Raw genomic sequence first — 22,452 nt, 5'->3', positions numbered from 1 at the left:
ACCCTAAACTATTTCCATAGTACTTGTGAAATGTTTCTTGCATTATGTACTCGATTGCATATCATGCGTGCTTGCATGTGAGTTCATGACATGATTTGGCTTCAATGAGTTCTGGGAAAGTCTTGTGCTGGACACCAACGTCTCCACCATTTTCGTAAGTTCGTGACATGATGGAGCAAATGTAACATCCCGAATATTAGGAGGTTGTTTGTGAAGAAAATATTAAAGTGTATCTCTTTGGGTTTGATTTAAAACCTATTTTTGTTTTAAAAAGACTAGAAACCCTAATATTGTAGCCAAAAATCCTAGTTTACTTGTGACTAACCGGTTTTCATAAATCTCTCATATTTTAATTGAAACCCTAATTTAATTACTGGAATTGGAAAATTCCTCACGTTTTCTTAAAAATTTCTTTTTAGTTGAAAATTATCATTTATTAAAGCCCTACTATCCAATTATTCCATGATAAGTGCAAATGAATCTAGAAAGTAGAGTTTTACGCTTCGGTTTCAAGTTTGGAGCAGAATTAGGGTTTTCGCGATTTTCGCCGGATGAATTTTCGGTACAGAGTAAGGATTAATTTTGGGGATTAAAAGTGACTTTTAAGTGAAAAATAATATGTGATTAGTAGCAATGATATAAGGTTAGTGAATGGGAAGTAAAAACACTAGTACGTGAGTTTTTAAGAAAAACGGCGCGAACCGGCGGGTCCCGCGCATTACCGATTGAACGCACCACTTGACCACCATTTTTCTTACCAAACAAGCTTATTGACTTGTGAGCCAAATATCTTCTTAATTTGCAGCTGGTTTGACCGAAATTATGAGGCTAGAAATGTAAGGGAAAGAAAGAGAAAAATGGAAGGTAGTGGTGGCGACACTTGTCGCCACCTCAAGGCTTCTTGACCCAAGACCAAGACCATCCATTTAACTCCAAAATTCAGCAAATTTCCCCTTATTTCTGCTGCTGCTGGCCGAGAGGAAGGAGAGGGAAAACACCAAAGGAAAACACTCCATTTCTTCTTCAATCCAACAACTAAGTGAGAAATCAAACAAAACAAACCGATTAAACTTGTCCTTGAGTGATTAGTTAGTGATTTGTGGTGAGACTTTGGAAGGAGAAAGCTTGGGCTACTCTTAGTGAACTCTAGTCAAGGTAAGAAAGCTTATCTCTCCAAATTTTACTTTCAATCTTGTTAAATTAAGCTTAGCAACTTGATTTTGTGGTGGAATCATGGATGATTATCATGTTTTAGAAGTTTTCCCCTTTCTTATTTGATGAACTAGGGCTTGAGGAATTTCTGCCCAAATTGAGGTATGATGTATATATGTTGAAATTAAGGTTATAAGAGAGGCTTTGGTAGTGATTAGACCAAGAAATTAAGGAAAGTTCCACTAAAAACTAGAAATTCCAGAATCTGGAAAATTTGCCCAACATTCTGTCCCAATTTGTATCTGTATGCTAGAGGCCGATTTGCCTTAGGTCAAAGAAGGAAAGTTGTAGAGAATGGTATTTTATAGGTGCCTACAAAATTTCAGCTCAATCGGAGCAACGTAGGTCGTGAAAAGTCCAAAATACCCTTACTGTTTTAAGTATTTTCCCAGCAGTCCGTTTCATCAGTTCAGTCCAGTTTATCACGTTTTTTATTAGGATCCGTTCTGATTTAGCTCTTGGCCAAAACATGAAATTTGTAGTATTCTGTCTTGGCTTTCAAATGCCTCTAAGAACACCTGATTTGGACTTTTGTACACTGAGTTATGTCCATTACAGTGTAATGTGATTAAGCAGCCGACGAATTGGTTTCTGGTTTAGTAATGCGAGAATTTGACCAAGTTACATTAGAAACTGGACTAAGTGACCTTCATGAACACTGTATCCCTGAGTCTTAGCTTCGAAACGGCATAGGTTACGCCTCAATCCGATAAGCGTAGCCTCGGATATGTTATTTCCGCATTCATACGTCAAATCTGTTTTGTGCTAGATTGCATTTCTGCACTTGCTATTGTTGTGAATCTTATTATTATTATATTGTGAGCCTATGGAACGGCTCTTGTCATGAATTTCTTATTTATGTGATGTTGGGTTGTGGTTGAGAAAAACAATGAAGCCTAAATGGCTGGAAAATTAGGTAAACACAAAGGGCATGCCGCCCAAATTTACGCTCGAGGATTAGAAAACTATATTAGCGACTTGAGTGAAGGTTAAGTGATTATCACTTGAACTAGCGAGTACCTTTGCTACTATGTTTCTTGAGTGTTATACGTTAAGACTTGGCCGAACTTGTACCCTTGGGAAATGAAATAATGATTGCTCGAAGTACGTTTTCCTTGTACTCTCGACTCACATGACAATTTCAAGTATAAATGTTACAAAGCTTTATCGTTTAAAAAGCAAGCAAGTGTTTCATGACTACTGTCCGAGTGAATTTCAATTTCTTGATTCTTATTGAACGAAACGTCTAAGTTTCGAACTCTAGTCATGTTTCAAAGTTCTCAAATTGAGTTTTATCGCAGATTTGGACTCCGAACTCGGAGTATAACCTGAAAGTGACCAGTAAAAGCACTATATCTTTTGGTGAGTGCTTTCAAATACTGAATTGAACTTGATACTTGTACTTGATACGTGCCAATATGATTACATGTCACATGCGTGAATTGTTAGGGCAAGAGTGTACTTTATCGCACTTGCCCTTACATGATATACACTTGTTTATTGTTGCAATTGATTTGACATACTTATTATGATGTGCGCACTCCCTGGAATTCCAGACACCCTGTGGCGAGTTACTCTAGTCGGGCCGGCAGGGGCTTGGTCGATTGGGTAACGAGCCCTGGGTCTCTTGCTTTGCCGAGTGGAGTGATATCTCCTCGACTAATCGGTATACTCGAGTATTACCACCCGTGTTTATTGAGGATTTTGGGCCCAGTAGGGGGTGTGAATGGTGGACGGAGAGTAGTGTAAGTGGTGTTCTACTGGATTGGTTCCTTTACTTGAAAGTTGACGGAGTGTCAACTACTATGTGATCAAGCTCCTGATGATGAATGGAAGTTGGCTCCTGAGAGCCATCCGTATCCTTATGCTTTGGAATGATTATTGTTTATTAGATTATAGTGTCTTCTGAAAACTTTTACACTCGCTCATTTTGAGATTGCTCACTTTTATGAACTCTTCATGCTCGTTACTTTGCTATATCGAAAACTTGTACTTATAAATAATGGTCAATTTGCTATTTGGAACCTCACTGGGCTTTTAGCTCATACCACGCTATTTGTTTTCCTTACAGGGGGTACGAGTGACGCGTGAGACTTGTAAAAGACTAGCGTAGCCTTTTGTTTTGACTTTTGACTTTTGGTCTTGTACTCGCGCTATTCCTCGAATGGAACATGTTGTACTTGGATTGTATACGTTTTGAACTAGTTTGGTGTATTGAGGCTTTGTACCTCGATTTCTATCAATGTAAATTATAAGCTTGAATTGTGAATGTTATTTATGGTTCATGGATGTGTGTACATGACTCGATTGAGATAGTGAGTGAGTCCTGGCGAGAGCTGGGCAGGCGGTCCGCCGAACTCTTTGGTACGCCTTAGGGGGAGGTGGGGTCGTCACAGATGGTATCATAGCTCCTATTGAGCTCGTGCCGGGAGAGGGTTCTCGGACTGTGGGGATTGACTTGTTAAGTATGGAACAATTGTCTATTGTTGGGGACCTTAGATATGTATGTTGGGTAGGAATCTCTAATACGGGTGATTTGCTCTTGAGCCTGGCCAGCTTGAGTGGTGAATTATCATATTTTCGGATTCTTGTCCCCGAATACCAAAGAGTGACACCTTTACGATAAGTTGAGATCTCGCGTAATATTGGGATAAGTTTGGATTGCGAAAGCAAAGGCACGGGGAATGCGAATAGTATGGACTTGAAATATATTGAAGATATTCATGGGATTTGGGATCCTTCTTATTCACGTGTTTCGAGCCTTGATTAAGTGTAGTGCCTGAGCGATACCTAGGGTTAATGCTCTATAAGTTATGTGACTTGTTTTGATCGAATGTGTTGTATTGCCTTGTTTTATGATTTAGAGGGGTTTATGATTTGCAATATTCTGTGTTATGTTGTTTATATTGATATAGTTACTTAGTGGTTATATTCTATCATTAATTAGTTGGTTATATTGTTATAGTTGATTAGCTGCGAAACATGGAGGGTAGAAGAAGTCAAGCTAGGGGAACTAACCGAGGACGCGGTCCTAGCCGTGGCCGCGGGGGTAGACAGGCACAAGAACCGGTACGGGAACCGAGAGAGGAAAGAGAGGCAATGGTTGAACCACAACCTGAACCCCAGGCTACAGGGGGAGATCAAGTGGCAACTGCCATTCAGCAGATGACTAACATCTTGGCTCGTTTAGTGGAGCAACAGGGTCAAGCCCCTGTAAACCAACCTCGGGACCCCGATATGGGGCAGGATAGAGCTTTGGAGAGATTCCAAAAGTTCTCTCCACCCAAGTTTTTAGGAGGGCCAGACCCGTTTGAGGCTGAGAAATGGCTGGAGGCCATGATAAATATTTTTGCTGCCCTAAACTATACGGAGGAGAGACAAGTCCAAATCGCTGTATTTCTGTTCGAGGGGCCAGCTAGGGCTTGGTGGAATGTAGTGAGGGCCAAGTGGGAGAGAGAGAGAACTGCATGGACTTGGCTAAACTTTGTACGGGACTTCAACGAAAAATACCTTCCACCCATCGTCCAGGAGAGGAGAGAGGACGAATTCATTAAACTCCGTCAAGGTAATGTTGAGTGTAACTGAGTATGAGACTCAGTTTACAAAGTTGTCCAAATTTGCTCCCGAGCTGATAGGTACGGAGCAAAGAAAAGTACGGAGGTTTGTGCAAGGACTGAATGTGGAGTTACAAGAAGCCTTAGCGGCGGCCCAAATTAATACATTCACGGAGGTTCTGGAGAAAGCCCTAAGGATAGAGACTGCTAGGGCACAAGTGAGAGCTTTTCATGTAAAAAGAAGAGGTGCGCCTGGTGGAAGTCAAAGGCAAGGACAAAGTGATTTAGATATGCCACCTTCTAAGATAGGTCGAGAAGATGGTAGTGAGAAAATTTCAAGGACGTCTAAGGAAAGTACTCCAAGAGGAGCTTCGCGTGGCTAGGGCCAAGCAAGAGGTGCCTCACAAGGAGGTCAGACCTCAACCCCTCAAGTACCTTGCGGGTACTGTGGGAAGGCCAATCACGTGGAGAGTGATTGTTGGCGAAAGGCGGGAAAATGTTTATGGTGTGGTAGCACCGAACACCAGCTTGCAACCTGTCCCCGTAGATCACGCCTAAACCCTGAACAAGCAAGTGTAGGAGAGACTAAGCCAAGAGTGCCAGCTGGAGCGTATGCCTTGAACCAACAGGCAGTACCTGAACCAACAGAGATAGTAGAAGGTACGATTCGTGATTTCTATTGTTTCCCTAAGTTTTGGCTATAGTGAGACCTGAGAGCCGGAAACGAATATATAAGGAAAATACCCTACGTTATTCGAAGTGCATGTATGAATTTCGAGGACGAAATTCTTTTAAGGAGGGGAGATTGTAACATCCCGAATATTAGGAGGTTGTTTGTGAAGAAAATATTAAAGTGTATCTCTTTGGGTTTGATTTAAAACCTATTTTTGTTTTAAAAAGACTAGAAACCCTAATATTGTAGCCAAAAATCCTAGTTTACTTGTGACTAACCGGTTTTCATAAATCTCTCATATTTTAATTGAAACCCTAATTTAATTACTGGAATTGGAAAATTCCTCACGTTTTCTTAAAAATTTCTTTTTAGTTGAAAATTATAATTTATTAAAGCCCTACTATCCAATTATTCCATGATAAGTGCAAATGAATCTAGAAAGTAGAGTTTTACGCTTCGGTTTCAAGTTTGGAGCAGAATTAGGGTTTTCGCGATTTTCGCCGGATGAATTTTCGGTACAGAGTAAGGATTAATTTTGGGGATTAAAAGTGACTTTTAAGTGAAAAATAATATGTGATTACTAGCAATGATATAAGGTTAGTGAATGGGAAGTAAAAACACTAGTACGTGAGTTTTTAAGAAAAACGGCGCGAACCGGCGGGTCCCGCGCATTACAGATTGAACGCACCACTTGACTACCATTTTTCTTACCAAACAAGCTTATTGACTTGTGAGCCAAATATCTTCTTAATTTACAGCTGGTTTGACCGAAATTATGAGGCTAGAAATGTAAGGGAAAGAAAGAGAAAAATGGAAGGTAGTGGTGGCGACAAGTGTCGCCACCTCAAGGCTTCTTGACCCAAGACCAAGACCATCCATTTAACTCCAAAATTCAGCAAATTTCCCCTTATTTCTGCTGCTGCTGGCCGAGAGGAAGGAGAGGGAAAACACCAAAGGAAAACACTCCATTTCTTCTTCAATCCAACAACTAAGTGAGAAATCAAACAAAACAAACCGATTAAACTTGTCCTTGAGTGATTAGTTAGTGATTTGTGGTGAGACTTTGGAAGGAGAAAGCTTGGGCTACTCTTAGTGAACTCTAGTCAAGGTAAGAAAGCTTATCTCTCCAAATTTTACTTTCAATCTTGTTAAATTAAGCTTAGCAACTTGATTTTGTGGTGGAATCATGGATGATTATCATGTTTTAGAAGTTTTCCCCTTTCTTATTTGATGAACTAGGGCTTGAGGAATTTCTGCCCAAATTGAGGTATGATGTATATATGTTGAAATTAAGGTTATAAGAGAGGCTTTGGTAGTGATTAGACCAAGAAATTAAGGAAAGTTCCACTAAAAACTAGAAATTCCAGAATCTGGAAAATTTGCCCAACATTCTGTCCCAATTTGTATCTGTATGCTAGAGGCCGATTTGCCTTAGGTCAAAGAAGGAAAGTTGTAGAGAATGGTATTTTATAGGTGCCTACAAAATTTCAGCTCAATCGGAGCAACGTAGGTCGTGAAAAGTCCAAAATACCCTTACTGTTTTAAGTATTTTCCCAGCAGTCCGTTTCATCAGTTCAGTCCAGTTTATCACGTTTTTTATTAGGATCCGTTCTGATTTAGCTCTTGGCCAAAACATGAAATTTGTAGTATTCTGTCTTGGCTTTCAAATGCCTCTAAGAACACCTGATTTGGACTTTTGTACACTGAGTTATGTCCATTACAGTGTAATGTGATTAAGCAGCCGACGAATTGGTTTCTGGTTTAGTAATGCGAGAATTTGACCAAGTTACATTAGAAACTGGACTAAGTGACCTTCATGAACACTGTATCCCTGAGTCTTAGCTTCGAAACGGCATAGGTTACGCCTCAATCCGATAAGCGTAGCCTCGGATATGTTATTTCCGCATTCATACGTCAAATCTGTTTTGTGCTAGATTGCATTTCTGCACTTGCTATTGTTGTGAATCTTATTATTATGATATTGTGAGCCTATGGAACGGCTCTTGTCATGAATTTCTTATTTATGTGATGTTGGGTTGTGGTTGAGAAAAACAATGAAGCCTAAATGGCTGGAAAATTAGGTAAACACAAAGGGCATGCCGCCCAAATTTACGCTCGAGGATTAGAAAACTATATTAGCGACTTGAGTGAAGGTTAAGTGATTATCACTTGAACTAGCGAGTACCTTTGCTACTATGTTTCTTGAGTGTTGTACGTTAAGACTTGGCCGAACTTGTACCCTTGGGAAATGAAATAATGATTGCTCGAAGTACGTTTTCCTTGTACTCTCGACTCACATGACAATTTCAAGTATAAATGTTACAAAGCTTTATCGTTTAAAAAGCAAGCAAGTGTTTCATGGCTACTGTCCGAGTGAATTTCAATTTCTTGATTCTTATTGAACGAAACGTCTAAGTTTCGAACTCTAGTCATGTTTCAAAGTTCTCAAATTGAGTTTTATCGCAGATTTGGACTCCGAACTCGGAGTATAACCTGAAAGTGACCAGTAAAAGCACTATATCTTTTGGTGAGTGCTTTCAAATACTGAATTGAACTTGATACTTGTACTTGATACGTGCCAATATGATTACATGTCACATGCGTGAATTGTTAGGTCAAGAGTGTACTTTATCGCACTTGCCCTTACATGATATACACTTGTTTATTGTTGCAATTGATTTGACATACTTATTATGATGTGCGCACTCCCTGGAATTCCAGACACCCTGTGGCGAGTTACTCTAGTCGGGCCGGCAGGGGCTTGGTCGATTGGGTAACGAGCCCTGGGTCTCTTGCTTTGCCGAGTGGAGTGATATCTCCTCGACTAATCGGTATACTCGAGTATTACCACCCGTGTTTATTGAGGATTTTGGGCCCAGTAGGGGGTGTGAATGGTGGACGGAGAGTAGTGTAAGTGGTGTTCTACTGGATTGGTTCCTTTACTTGAAAGTTGACGGAGTGTCAACTACTATGTGATCAAGCTCCTGATGATGAATGGAAGTTGGCTCCTGAGAGCCATCCGTATCCTTATGCTTTGGAATGATTATTGTTTATTGGATTATAGTGTCTTCTGAAAACTTTTACACTCGCTCATTTTGAGATTCTCACTTTTATGAATTCTTCATGCTCGTTACTTTCCTATATCGAAAACTTGTACTTATAAATAATGGTCAATTTGCTATTTGGAACCTCACTGGGCTTTTAGCTCATACCACGCTATTTGTTTTCCTTACAGGGGGTACGAGTGACGCGTGAGACTTGTAAAAGACTAGCGTAGCCTTTTGTTTTGACTTTTGACTTTTGGTCTTGTACTCGCGCTATTCCTCGAATGGAACATGTTGTACTTGGATAGTATACGTTTTGAACTAGTTTGGTGTATTGAGGCTTTGTACCTCGATTTCTATCAATGTAAATTATAAGCTTGAATTGTGAATGTTATTTATGGTTCATGGATGTGTGTACATGACTCGATTGAGATAGTGAGTGAGTCCTGGCGAGAGCTGGGCAGGCGGTCCGCCGAACTCTTTGGTACGCCTTAGGGGGAGGTGGGGTCGTCACAGCAAATGGCTACGGAGCTCAAAAAGGGGCTCCCTCCTAATGTTAATGTTAATGTTAAACGATCTATTTGAGCGTTGGGTGTTCAAGTGCTGTGATTTCACTGGCTCACGAGAGCACTAAACGAACATTTGATCTCTGAATCATGACATCATTGAAATGATCGAAATGCAACATTGTGAAATATATTTGTTTAATGATTTTACTGGTTACTCGCTGAGCTTCTAGCTCACCCCAAAAAAATATTTTTATTCCCCTCCACAGGGCTCAAAGCGAAGGAAGGACTTGTTGTGCTTATTCACATGTCTGGATGGCCTATATCTTGTACAGTTTCGATTTGGAATCATTTTATGTATAGTTGGGAATTGTTTCCGCTTCGCTTATGACATGTAATTCTTGGGGAATTTGATGTATATTGGAGATTTATATTGTAATATTTGAGTTTGATCTTGTAATCTGTTTGAGGAATATAGTGAACGACTGAGTCCCGGCGAGAGCTGGGCAGGCGGCCCGCCGAACCCTCTAGTTCGCCTTAGGGGGAGGTGGGGCCGTCACACACTTTCTTACTCAAGGGTGGACTTTGACCATTTTATTACCTTTACTAAATCACCAAAACAATTGACCCAAAATTCATCTTCTTCACAAGCTCCTTGGCCGAATTCCATGGTGAGAGAAAAGAAAGAAAGCTTCAACCTTCAACTTCCATTTCTTGCATAAATCTTACAATCCAACCATCCAAACTTGAAATTATTCCATACAAACCTCTAGCTAGGTAGGATTGAGGAAGTTGGTGGAGTTGTTTTGGAAGCAAGAGACTTAAGCTACTACCTTTTGTGAGTTATCAAGGTATGGTGTGTAAATATTCATTGTTTGTTTCCAATAATGGTGAATTCATGACTTGTGAAGGTTAGTTAAGTGATTTTGTGGAGGTTTTCATGACTTTTGGTGGTGTTTGATGAATTTTTATTTTATGCATAATTTTTCTGTTTTTATATGTTTCATGTTGATTGGCCATGTATGATGGTCTAGTATGGGTTAGAATGAAGCTTTGGTATGATAATTGTAAGGATTAGTGGAAAATTTCTGGTTTGAAGCAAAAATTCCAGATTAGGGTTCCAATTCTCACCATTCTGCCCGACACTGTTGGACCTAGTTAGAGGCCGAATTGGCCTTAGCTGAAAACATGAAAGTTGTATAGAATGATGATTTATAGATTCCTACAAAATTTCAGGTCAATCGGAGCAACGTAGCTTGTGAAAAGACTGAAATACCCCTGCTGCCCTGTTTCTACCCGAATTTGATATTTGCGTCTGTAATTGGTTATTTTGGTTGGGAATGCTTCTGATTTGGTTGTTTATGTCTACTGATGAATTGTATCCTTGTATCTTAGCTTTTGGATGGCTTTGGAATCACTTGATTTGGACTTAGGTAGCCTGACTTATGATGTTTGAACCAGAATGCGGTTGGTGAACCTGTTTTTGCGGTTCTGGTTTAGTATATTGAATTTTTGACCTGATTGCACTAGAAACTGGACTGAGTAGCCTTCTTCAACATTGTAGTACTATCTCTTAGCTTCTAAACGGTGTATCTTGTACCTCCATCCGATAATCGTAGTGCCAATGGTGCCAAAACCGTAAAATGATGTCAAAACTGTTTTTATGGTTAGAGCTTAACTTTCATTTCCGGACTTTTCCCTAGCTTGAATTGTACTTGTACTACTTGGAGCTTACTGAACGGCTATTGAAATTAAATTTTTGTGTGTGTACCTTTGGGTTTGAATAAGAAAAATAATGAAGCCATAAATGGCTGGAAATAGGAAAATACAAAGGGCGTGCTGCCCAAATTTTCGCTCAAGGGCTAAGCTTCTATTTGAACATGTATATTTTCGTTTGGCAAATACTATGCCCGTTTTCCATCTTAAAACATGATACCTTTTCCATTTGAACCTTCAAATGTTTATTTAGCATTTTGGACCTTTTCCGATAGGACATTTTGGACGTTATTTAGCATAATTCGGTGAGTGTTCCTTGTTTGTTATGTTTCTTGATTATATGGCTTGTATATATGACTGATAACATGTTAAACGCTTTCAATGATTAGCCAAAACGAGTTTCCCAAGCGAGTGTGTACTTTATCGCACTCAGCCTAAATGATTGTGAACTTTTCAATGATTGAACGATTGAAATGTTACTTGTGCATGAATGTAAGCCTTTTGGCTGAACTGGCCACTGCCCCTTGTTATCGATCGACTCGAGCCAGAAGCGGACTCGGTCGGGCGATATGGTGAACTGGGTAAACGTTTGGTATACTCGAGTATTACCTTGTAGGTTGGTGGAGGTTGGTGGAGCCTGGCCAATGTCCAGGAGAGGGTGAATGAAATGAACGAACGAGCGAACGAACGAGGGTTTTATGTACAAACGAAAAATGCATTTTCAAATGAATGAAGGAAAGGGGAATGACAGGAGAACGAACGAACGAACGAATGAACGAACGAACGTATCCTTTTCATGTATGGTTTATTGTACATGTTGTAAATGTTTCTTGACTTATTGTTTGATTTATGGCTTGATTCTATGTTCGGAACCTCACTGAGTTTTTAGCTCATCCCTTTAGTTTTGTTTTCCTTAACAGGGGAAGGCGAGCAAGGGCGAGAGCTCTGTATCTACTGGTTGGGTCTAGTTTTGGTTTTGTTTTAGTTCTCGCCCTGGTGCTTGGCACGGGCTGGTTGTATGGTGACTTGAGAACTTTTGTATTCTCGACGGTAGTACTTCTTTCTGAGATAGCAATGTATATAAGCTTTGTTTTAAGTTTTGGATCCTCGTTTTGCTCTTTCTTGTGGTTCTATTTCTGATTTGTGTGAGTGAACGACTGAGTCCCAGCGAGAGCTGGGCAGGCGGCCCGCCGAACCCTTTGGTTCGCCTTAGGGGGAGGTGGGGCTGTCACAGTTGGTATCAGAGCCTGCTTCGCTTGGTCTCTGCGCGGAGTGAGCTGGACTGAGTGGTGCATAGGTATGAAGGACTAAGTGCTCGTTTGAGCCTAAGCTTTGAATTGTGAATGTGATAGGCCTTAACTTTTCTTGTGGTATCTGAGGATCATAGATAGATACGTCTAGGAGGAATTTCGATTGTAGATGGTTTACTCTTGGGACTGGCCAGCTCGAGATGTGAATTGTCTTATTTCGGATTCTCGTGCCCGAGTGCTTTAGAGTTGCGGCGATGCCCAGTATTAGATATTTGCATTTTGGGACATGAACAGGCTTTGTCTGGCTAGAATGTGCACAAGAGGCCAATGGACATCTAGTTGGATAGAAAGTAACGTGAGAGACCGGACGGGGTTAACAGGGTGTGGGACAACGTATCCCTTTTCTTTTGATGCACCCATATATGGCTACTACATGACGTTAGCATGTGTATTTGTGTATTTGATTATCTGCCTCCTTGATCTGGCGTGTTATGTTTACTTGTGTATTTGGTATGTTGGAATTGGTGCTTAGTTAATTTACTGTGTTTACTCACTAACATACCTTTTGGGGAAAAGAAAAGAAAAGAGAGAGGGAAAAACATATCTTTGGACGGGAGACGTAGTCGTGGACGTGGTCGAGGCCGGGGAACTGAGCGGACCCCGGAATCAAGAGGAGAAAGGGAAACGTCAGCCGAGCAAGGGCAGGGATCAAGAGCTGCGACTGGAGACCAAATGGCAACGACAATGCAACAGATGACGGATATCTTGGCAAGACTGGTGGATCAACAAGGCCAAATACCCGTAATCCAAAATCGGAACCCTGAGATGGGCGAGGATAAGGCTCTTGAAAGGTTCCAGAAGTTTGCTCCGCCAAAATTCCTTGGAGGGCCCGATCCGTACGTGGCTGAACAATGGGTAGAAACCATGGTTAATATCTTCACAGCCCTAAACTACACTGAGCAAAGGCAAGGGAACTTTGCAGTATTTCAATTTGAAGGACCGGCCCGATCATGGTGGAACGTAATTAGAGCAAAGTGGGAAAGAGAACAGACCATCTGGACATGGGCAAACTTCATAAGAGAATTTAACGAGAAGTACCTTCCACCTTTAGTCCAAGAAAGGAGGGAGGAGGAGTCTATTGGGTTACGCCAGGGAACGTTAAGTGTGGCCGAATATGAAACAAAATTTACAAGATTATCCAAGTTTGCTTCTGAACTGGTAGCCACTGAACGGCGCAGAGTAAGACGGTTTATACAGGGACTGAATTTGGACATCCAAGAGGCGTTAGCCGCGGCGCAAGTGAATACCTTTACGGAGGCCCTTGAGAAGGCTCAACGAATCGAGAATGCAAAGGCACAAGTAAAAGCCTCCCAAACTCGGAAAAGAGGTGCAGTTGGTAGTGTGATTGAAGAACCTCCTAGTGAATCAATAGCACCTTCTAAAATGCAGAAAGTGAACTTTTTGTCCTACCCGCCATGGACAGTAGGGGCGGGAAATGAAAGGTCTACCAAAGGAAGCCAAACCGGATATGGGGAGACTTCTCCAGAAAGCCAAAAAATGGCTTCCTACTTGACTTGTGGCTATTGCGGAAAGGCCAATCATACCGAGAACGATTGTTGGCGGAAAGGGCGGAAGTGCTTGATTTGTGGGAGTGGTGAGCACCAAGTTAGCAACTGTCCGCGGAGACAGTCACGCGGAGGTAGTATTCCGCAACTGGAGGGAGCTAAAACAAAACAAGCAAATGAAAGAGGGAACCGAACTGGTGGGCCAGCAAAAATTTATACGTTAGGCAACCAAGCAGTTCCGGACTCGTCTGAGGCAAATGAAGGTAAAAATTTCGAGGACGAAATTTCTTAAGGGGAAGAGAGTGTGAGGACCCGAAAATTTTCTGAATTTCTAGGCTTTATTTTATTTAATTGCACACTTTTATACCTTTTCTTTATTAGAAAATTCCTCAGATAATTTTTATGAGCAATTAAATCATTTTTCTAGTATAAGTTAGTTCATGTGAAATTAAGAGTGTATATCGAATGTGGGACCCACTAGTGTGGTAAGTTCGATGAAATTCGGCCGATTAGGTTACGTTTAGTATCCAGGGATTAATGTACTAGGTGATAAGAGACAATTAGAGGTTACCTAGATGGAGGATCATTGGAGAGACGAAAGGATAACTCTAAGTCTAAAAGGTTACAAGTGTCACTTTCTTACTCAAGGGTGGACTTTGACCATTTTATTACCTTTACTAAATCACCAAAACAATTGACCCAAAATTCATCTTCTTCACAAGCTCCTTGGCCGAATTCCATGGTGAGAGAAAAGAAAGAAAGCTTCAACCTTCAACTTCCATTTCTTGCATAAATCTTGCAATCCAACCATCCAAACTTGAAATTATTCCATACAAACCTCTAGCTAGGTAGGATTGAGGAAGTTGGTGGAGTTGTTTTGGAAGCAAGAGACTTAAGCTACTACCTTTTGTGAGTTATCAAGGTATGGTGTGTAAATATTCATTGTTTGTTTCCAATAATGGTGAATTCATGACTTGTGAAGGTTAGTTAAGTGATTTTGTGGAGGTTTTCATGACTTTTGGTGGTGTTTGATGAATTTTTGATTTTATGCAATAATTTTTCTGTTTTTATATGTTTCATGTTGATTGGCCATGTATGATGGTCTATTATGGGTTAGAATGAAGCTTTGGTATGATAATTGTAAGGATTAGTGGAAAATTTCTGGTTTGAAGCAAAAATTCCAGATTAGGGTTCCAATTCTCACCATTCTGCCCGGCACTGTTGGACCTAGTTAGAGGCCGAATTGGCCTTAGCTCAAAACATGAAAGTTGTAGAGAATGATGATTTATAGATTCCTTCAAAATCTCAGGTCAATCGGAGTAACGTAGCTCATGAAAAGACTGAAATACCCCTGCTGCCCTGTTTCTACCCGAATTTGATATTTGCGTCTGTAATTGGTTATTTTGGTTGGGAATGCTTCTGATTTGGTTGTTGATGTCTACTTATGAATTGTATACTTGTATCTTAGCTTTTGGATGGCTTTGGAATCACTTGATTTGGACTTAGGTAGCCTGACTTATGATGTTTGAACCAGAATGCGGTTGGTGAACCTGTTTTTGCGGTTCTGGTTTAGTATATTGAATTTTTTACCTGATTGCACTAGAAACTGGACTGAGTAGCCTTCTTCAACATTGTAGTACTATCTCTTAGCTTCAAAACGCTGTATCTTGCACCTCCATCCGATAATCGTAGTGCCAATGGTGCCAAAACCGTAAAATGATGTCAAAACTGTTTTTATGGTTAGAGCTTAACTTTCATTTCCGGACTTTTCCCTAGCTTGAATTGTACTTGTACTACTTGGAGCTTACTGAACGGCTATTGAAATTAAATTGTTGTGTGTGTACCTTTGGGTTTGAATAAGAAAAATAATGACGCCATAAATGGCTGGAAATAGGAAAATACAAAGGGCGTGCTGCCCAAATTTTCGCTCAAGGGCTAAGCTTCTATTTGAACTTGTATATTTTCGTTTGGCAAATACTATGCCCGTTTTCCATCTTAAAACATGATACCTTTTCCATTTGAACCTTCAAATGTTTATTTACTACTTCATACCAAAATATCGATGTATGACCTAAGGTTTTCTCAGTCAAGACATGTAGGTCATAATACCTACTTGAATGTATATCGATTTTGAACCACATACACGATTCCGAAAAATAATATTTCTGAGCCTATCTAGTTGGATTCCGACTTGACTTTGATTCAAGTGTTTTCCATTGGAACTGTTATAACCCTTTGAGTTTGGTTTATGACACCCTAGTTATTTCCGTCCACAGATCCAAATGGTTGTTTTTCACTTTAAAGTCACTTTTATCCGTTTTACTCGTAACTAGTCGAGTTCCTTGATTCCACTTACTTGTTTTGCTAGACGAATTGTAATATCCTTTCTCGTTGAATCATAGGTTTTCTCGGTGACCGAGGGTAAGATCCGATAGGACATTTTGGACGTTATTTAGCATAATTCGGTGAGTGTTCCTTGTTTGTTGTGTTTCTTGATTATATGGATTGTATATATGACTGATAACATGTTAAACGCTTTCAATGATTAGCCAAAACGAATTTTCTAAGCGAGTGTGTACTTTATCGCACTCAGCCTAAATGATTGTGAACTTTTCAATGATTGAACGATTGAAATGTTACTTGTGCATGAATGTAAGCCTTTTGGCTGAACTGGCCACTGCCCCTTGTTATCGATCGACTCGAGCCAGAAGCGGACTCGGTCGGGCGATATGGTGAACTGGGTGAACGTTTGGTATACTCGAGTATTACCTTGTAGGTTGGTGGAGGTTGGTGGAGCCTGGCCAATGTCCAGGAGAGGGTGAATGAAATGAACGAACGAACGAACGAACGAGGGTTTTATGTATAAACGAAAAATGCATTTTCAAATGAATGAAGGAAAGAGGAATGACAGGAGAACGAACGAATGAACGAATGAACGAACGAACGTATCCTTTTCATGTATGGTTTATTGTACATGTTGTAAATGTTTCTTGACTTATTGTTTGATTTATGGCTTGATTCTATGTTCGGAACCTCACTGAGTTTTTAGCTCATCCCTTTAGTTTTGTTTTCCTTAACAGGGGAAGGCGAGCAAGGGCGAGAGCTCTGTATCTACTGGTTGGGTCTAGTTTTGGTTTTGTTTTAGTTCTCGCCCTGGTGCTTGGCACGGGCTGGTTGTATGGTGACTTGAGAACTTTTGTATTCTCGACGGTAGTACTTCTTTCTGAGATAGCAATGTATATAAGCTTTGTTTTAAGTTTTGGATCCTCGTTTTGCTCTTTCTTGTGGTTCTATTTCTGATTTGTGTGAGTGAACGACTGAGTCCCAGCGAGAGCTGGGCAGGCGGCCCGCCGAACCCTTTGGTTCGCCTTAGGGGGAGGTGGGGCTGTCACAGTTGGTATCAGAGCCTGCTTCGCGTGGTCTCTGCGCGGAGTGAGCCTGGACTGAGTGGTGCATAGGTATGAAGGACTAAGTGCTCGTTTGAGCCTAAGCTTTGAATTGTGAATGTGATAGGCCTTAACTTTTCTTGTGGTATCTGAGGATCATAGATAGATACGTCTAGGAGGAATTTCGATTGTAGATGGTTTACTCTTGGGACTGGCCTGCTCGAGATGTGAATTGTCTTATTTCGGATTCTCGTGCCCGAGTACTTTAGAGTTGCGGCGATGCCCAGTATTAGAGATTTGCATTTTGGGACATGAACAGGCTTTGTCTGGCTAGAATGTGCACAAGAGGCCAATGGACATCTAGTTGGATAGAAAGTAACGTGAGAGACCGGACGAGGTTAACAGGGTGTGGGACAACGTATCCCTTTTCTTTTGATGCACCCATATATGGCTACTACATGACGTTAGCATGTGTATTTGTGTATTTGATTATCTGCCTCCTTGATCTGGCGTGTTATGTTTACTTGTGTATTTGGTATGTTGGAATTGGTGCTTAGTTAATTTACTGTGTTTACTCACTAACATACCTTTTGGGGAAAAGAAAAGAAAAGAGAGAGGGAAAAACATATCTTTGGACGGGAGACGTAGTCGTGGACGTGGTCGAGGCCGGGGAACTGAGCGGACCCCGGAATCAAGAGGAGAAAGGGAAACGTCAGCCGAGCAAGGGCAGGGATCAAGAGCTGCGACTGGAGACCAAATGGCAACGACAATGCAACAGATGACGGATATCTTGGCAAGACTGGTGGATCAACAAGGCCAAATACCCGTAATCCAAAATCGGAACCCTGAGATGGGCAAGGACAAGGCTCTTGAAAGGTTCCAGAAGTTTGCTCCGCCAAAATTCCTTGGAGGGCCCGATCCGGACGTGGCTGAACAATGGATAGAAACCATGGTTAATATCTTCACAGCCCTAAACTACACTGAGCAAAGGCAAGTGAACTTTGCAGTATTTCAATTTGAGGGACCGGCCCGATCATGGTGGAACGTAATTAGAGCAAAGTGGGAAAGAGAACAGATCATCTGGACATGGGCGAACTTCATAAGAGAATTTAACGAGAAATACCTCCCACCTTTAGTCCAAGAAAGGAGGGAGGAGGAGTTTATTGGGTTACGCCAGGGAACGTTAAGTGTGGCTGAATATGAAACAAGATTTACAAGATTATCCAAGTTTGCTTCTGAACTGGTAGCCACTGAACGGCGAAGAGTAAGACGGTTTATACAGGGACTGAATTTGGACATCCAAGAGGCGCTAGCCGCGGCGCAAGTGAATACCTTTACGGAGGCCCTTGAGAAGGCTCAACGAATCGAGAATGCAAAGGCACAAGTAAAAGCCTCCCAAACTCGGAAAAGAGGTGCAGTTGGTAGTGTGATTGAAGAACCTCCTAGTGAATCAATAGCACCTTCTAAAATGCAGAAAGTGAACTTTTTGTCCTACCCGCCATGGACAGTAGGGGCGGGAAATGAAAGGTCTACCAAAGGAAGCCGAACCGGATATGGGGAGACTTCTCCAGAAAGCCAAAAAATGGCTTCCTACTTGACTTGTGGCTATTGCGGAAAGGCCAATCATACCGAGAACGATTGTTGGCGGAAAGGGCTAAAGTGCTTGATTTGTGGGAGTGGTGAGCACCAAGTTAGCAACTGTCCGCGGAGACAGTCACGCGGAGGTAGTATTCCGCAACTGGAGGGAGCTAAAACAAAACAAGCAAATGAAAGAGGGAACCGAACTGGTGGGCCAGCAAAAATTTATGCGTTAGGCAACCAAACAGTTCCGGACTCGTCCGAGGCAAATGAAGGTAAAAATTTCGAGGACGAAATTTCTTAAGGGGAAGAGAGTGTGAGGACCCGAAAATTTTCCGAATTTCTAGGCTTTATTTTATTTAATTGCACACTTTTATACCTTTTCTTTATTAGAAAATTCCCCAGATAATTTTTATGAGCAAATATAGTTTTTAAATCATTTTTCTAGTATAAGTTAGTTCATGTGAAATTAAGAGTGTATATCGAATGTGGGACCCACTAGTGTGGTAAGTTCGATGAAATTCGGCCGATTAGGTTACGTTTAGTATCCAGGGATTAATGTACTAGGTGATAAGAGACAATTAGAGGTTACCTAGATGGAGGATCATTGGAGAGACAAAAGGATAACTCTAAGTCTAAAAGGTGACAAGTGTCACTTTCTTACTCAAGGGTGGACTTTGACCATTTTATTACCTTTACTAAATCACCAAAACAATTGACCCAAAATTCATCTTCTTTACAAGCTCCTTGGCCGAATTCCATGGTGAAAGAAAAGAAAGAAAGCTTCAACCTTCAACTTCCATTTCTTGCATAAATTTTACAATCCAACCATCCAAACTTGAAATTATTCCATACAAACCTCTAGCTAGGTAGGATTGAGGAAGTTGGTGGAGTTGTTTTGGAAGCAAGAGACTTAAGCTACTACCTTTTGTGAGTTATCAAGGTATGGTGTGTAAATATTCATTGTTTGTTTCCAATAATGGTGAATTCATGACTTGTGAAGGTTAGTTAAGTGATTTTGTGGAGGTTTTCATGACTTTGGGTGGTGTTTGATGAATTTTTGATTTTATGCATAATTTTTCTGTTTTTATATGTTTCATGTTGATTGGCCATGTATTATGGTCTAGTATGGGTTAGAATGAAGCTTTGGTATGATAATTGTAAGGATTAGTGGAAAATTTATGGTTTGAAGCAAACATTCCTGATTAGGGTTCCAATTCTCACCATTATGCCCGGCACTGTTGGACCTAGTTAGAGGCCGAATTGGCCTTAGCTAAAAACATGAAAGTTGTAGAGAATGATTATTTATAGATTCCTACAAAATTTCAGGTCAATCGGAGCAACGTAGCTTGTGAAAACACTGAAATACCCGTGCTTCCCTGTTTCTACCCGAATTTGATATTTGCGTCTGTAATTGGTTATTTTGGTAGGGAATGCTTCTGATTTGGTTGTTGATGTCTACTTATGAATTGTATACTTGTATCTTAGCTTTTGGATGGCTTTGGAATCACTTGATTTGGACTTAGGTAGCCTGATTTATGATGTTTGAACCAGAATGCGGTTGCTGAACCTGTTTTTGCGGTTCTGGTTTAGTATATTGAATTTTTGACCTGATTGCACTAGAAACTTGTAACGGCCCCACCTCCCCCTAAGGCGAACCAGAGGGTTCAGCGGCCGCCTGCCCAGCTCTCGCCGGGACTCAGTCAGTCACTATAAGAAAAGACAATAAAACCCACAAAACAATCGAAATAACAATAATTCCAAACTTAAATGTAAACTTATATACATAGCCATCCCAAAAGCAATACAACTTATGTACAAAAGGTTCTCCATTCTCCATACAACCAGCCCACCAAGCATTGGGGCGAGAACCATAACAAAAGAAAATCAAGAGCTAGACCCAGCTAGTCTATACAGGCTCTCATCCTTGCACGGCTTCCCCTACTAAGGAAAACAAAAAAACTAAAGGAATGAGCTGGAAAGCTCAGTGAGGTTCCGTACACATAGGCAACAAGAGAATCAATGCATTCAATACATATAAACAACAATTCAAGATACAAGTACCAATAAAGCGATAAACACATTCATTAAAAGGATACGGGCTCACAAGGAGCCATTCGTTCATTCGTTCATTCATTCATTCTCCTTTCATTCCCCTACCTTCAATCATTTGAAAATGCATTTTGTATAAATAAAACCCCTCGTTCATTCATTCATTCATTCATTCACCCCGTCCCTGGCTTTTGGCCAGGCTCCACCAACCTACAAGGTAATACTCGAGTATACCGAAACGTTCACCCAGGTCCCTAATCGCCCGACCGAGTCCGCTTCTGGCTCGAGACGACCGGTAACAAGGGGCAATGGCCAGTTCAGCCCAAAAGGGCTTACATTCATGCACAAGTAACATTTCAATCGCTCAATCGTTAAAATTTCACAATCATTTAGGCTAAGTGCGATAAAGTACACACTCGCCTCAAAACTCGTTTAGCAATCATTGAAAGCACTTAACATATCATCAATCACATAATCAATCAATAATAACAAGCCAATAAATCAAGAAGCTATAACAAACAAGGAACACTCACCAATAACGCCCACTTCTCAATCACCAATGAAACCTAAAATGACACAAAGACCACATTACAATCCATCGAGCATGATTTAGATGAAAGCAAGAAATACCCGCCTACTTGCGAGTAAACGTATAAAAGACTTTCAAAGTATAAAGAGGCATTTGGATCCGTGGACAAGAATAACCCTAATGCGACCCAAACCAAAAAGGGTTATAAAATTTGTAACGGAAACACTTAACTCAAAACAATTCAAATTTTCCAGGAAATAAGCTAAGGCACTATTCTTTCGGAATTGTTTGTCTTGAAATGGTTACATTATTTGCCAAAGGACAATGTACGAGTTTGAAGAGAAACTTAGCCTTCGAACCCTTATTCAAAGACCCGAAGACACTTTCAAGGAAATACGTTCAATTTGATACAAAATACATTTCCAAAACCCACTTGAACTTATTCAATTTACAAGAAAAGAAACGGACGGCATGTCCCTTGTGTTTACCTATTTTCCAGCCATTAATGGCTTCATTATTTTCCTCAAATCAGTCCCAACAGCTCATATAGAATAACCTCATTTCCAAAAGCCGTTCACTAGGCTTAACATCATATAAATACAAAAGAAATACGAAAAGCAAGCTAGAAACATTTTCTGACAAAAACAGTTTTGACATCATTTTGCGGTTTTGGCACCATTGGCGCTATGATTATCGGATGAAGGTGTACAACCCACCGTTTTGAAGCTAAGAGACATGGATACAACAATGTAGAAGGTCACTCAGTCCAGTTTTGAGTGCAAACAGGTCAAAAATACAAGATACTTCATCAACAACATAAAACAGATTCACCAAAATGCATTCTAGCGGAAACATCATAACTCAGGCTCTACAAGTCCAAATCCAGAAATTCCAAAGGAATATGGTAGCTAAGACATCAAGCTACATTTCATCAGAAGACCTCAAAGGCCAAATCGTGCATTTTCATGGTCGAAAATGGAAGACTACACGAAAACAGAAATCTGGGCGCGAAACAGGTTTGGCAAACAGTCAAGGGTATTTCGGTCATTTCACATGCTACAGTGGTCAGATCAGGCTAAAAATTTACAGGAAACTCGTTTATATCCTTGGCTACAACTTTCATGTTTTGGTCAAAATCTAATTCGGTGAGGATCAGGGTGAAAAGTCACGGTCAAAATGAGTAAAAAGGCAACCCTGTTCGCAGCACCCCTTCCTAGACCAGTCTCAGTATTTTCGACTTATCTCATTCTACACTACTCTAATTGACCTGAAATTTTACAGGCACTTCGAACACATCAATACCTACAACTTTCATGTTTTAAGCCAAGGCCAATTCGGCCTCTAACCATGAGATACAAAACCGGACAGAAAAGGGGATATGAAACCC

The sequence above is a fragment of the Coffea eugenioides genome, unplaced genomic scaffold (genome assembly GCF_003713205.1).
Source record: "Coffea eugenioides isolate CCC68of unplaced genomic scaffold, Ceug_1.0 ScVebR1_760;HRSCAF=1491, whole genome shotgun sequence".
Taxonomy (NCBI): domain Eukaryota; kingdom Viridiplantae; phylum Streptophyta; class Magnoliopsida; order Gentianales; family Rubiaceae; genus Coffea; species Coffea eugenioides.
The sequence above is the reverse complement of the archived record's forward strand: the minus strand, read 5'-3'. Positions refer to the sequence as shown.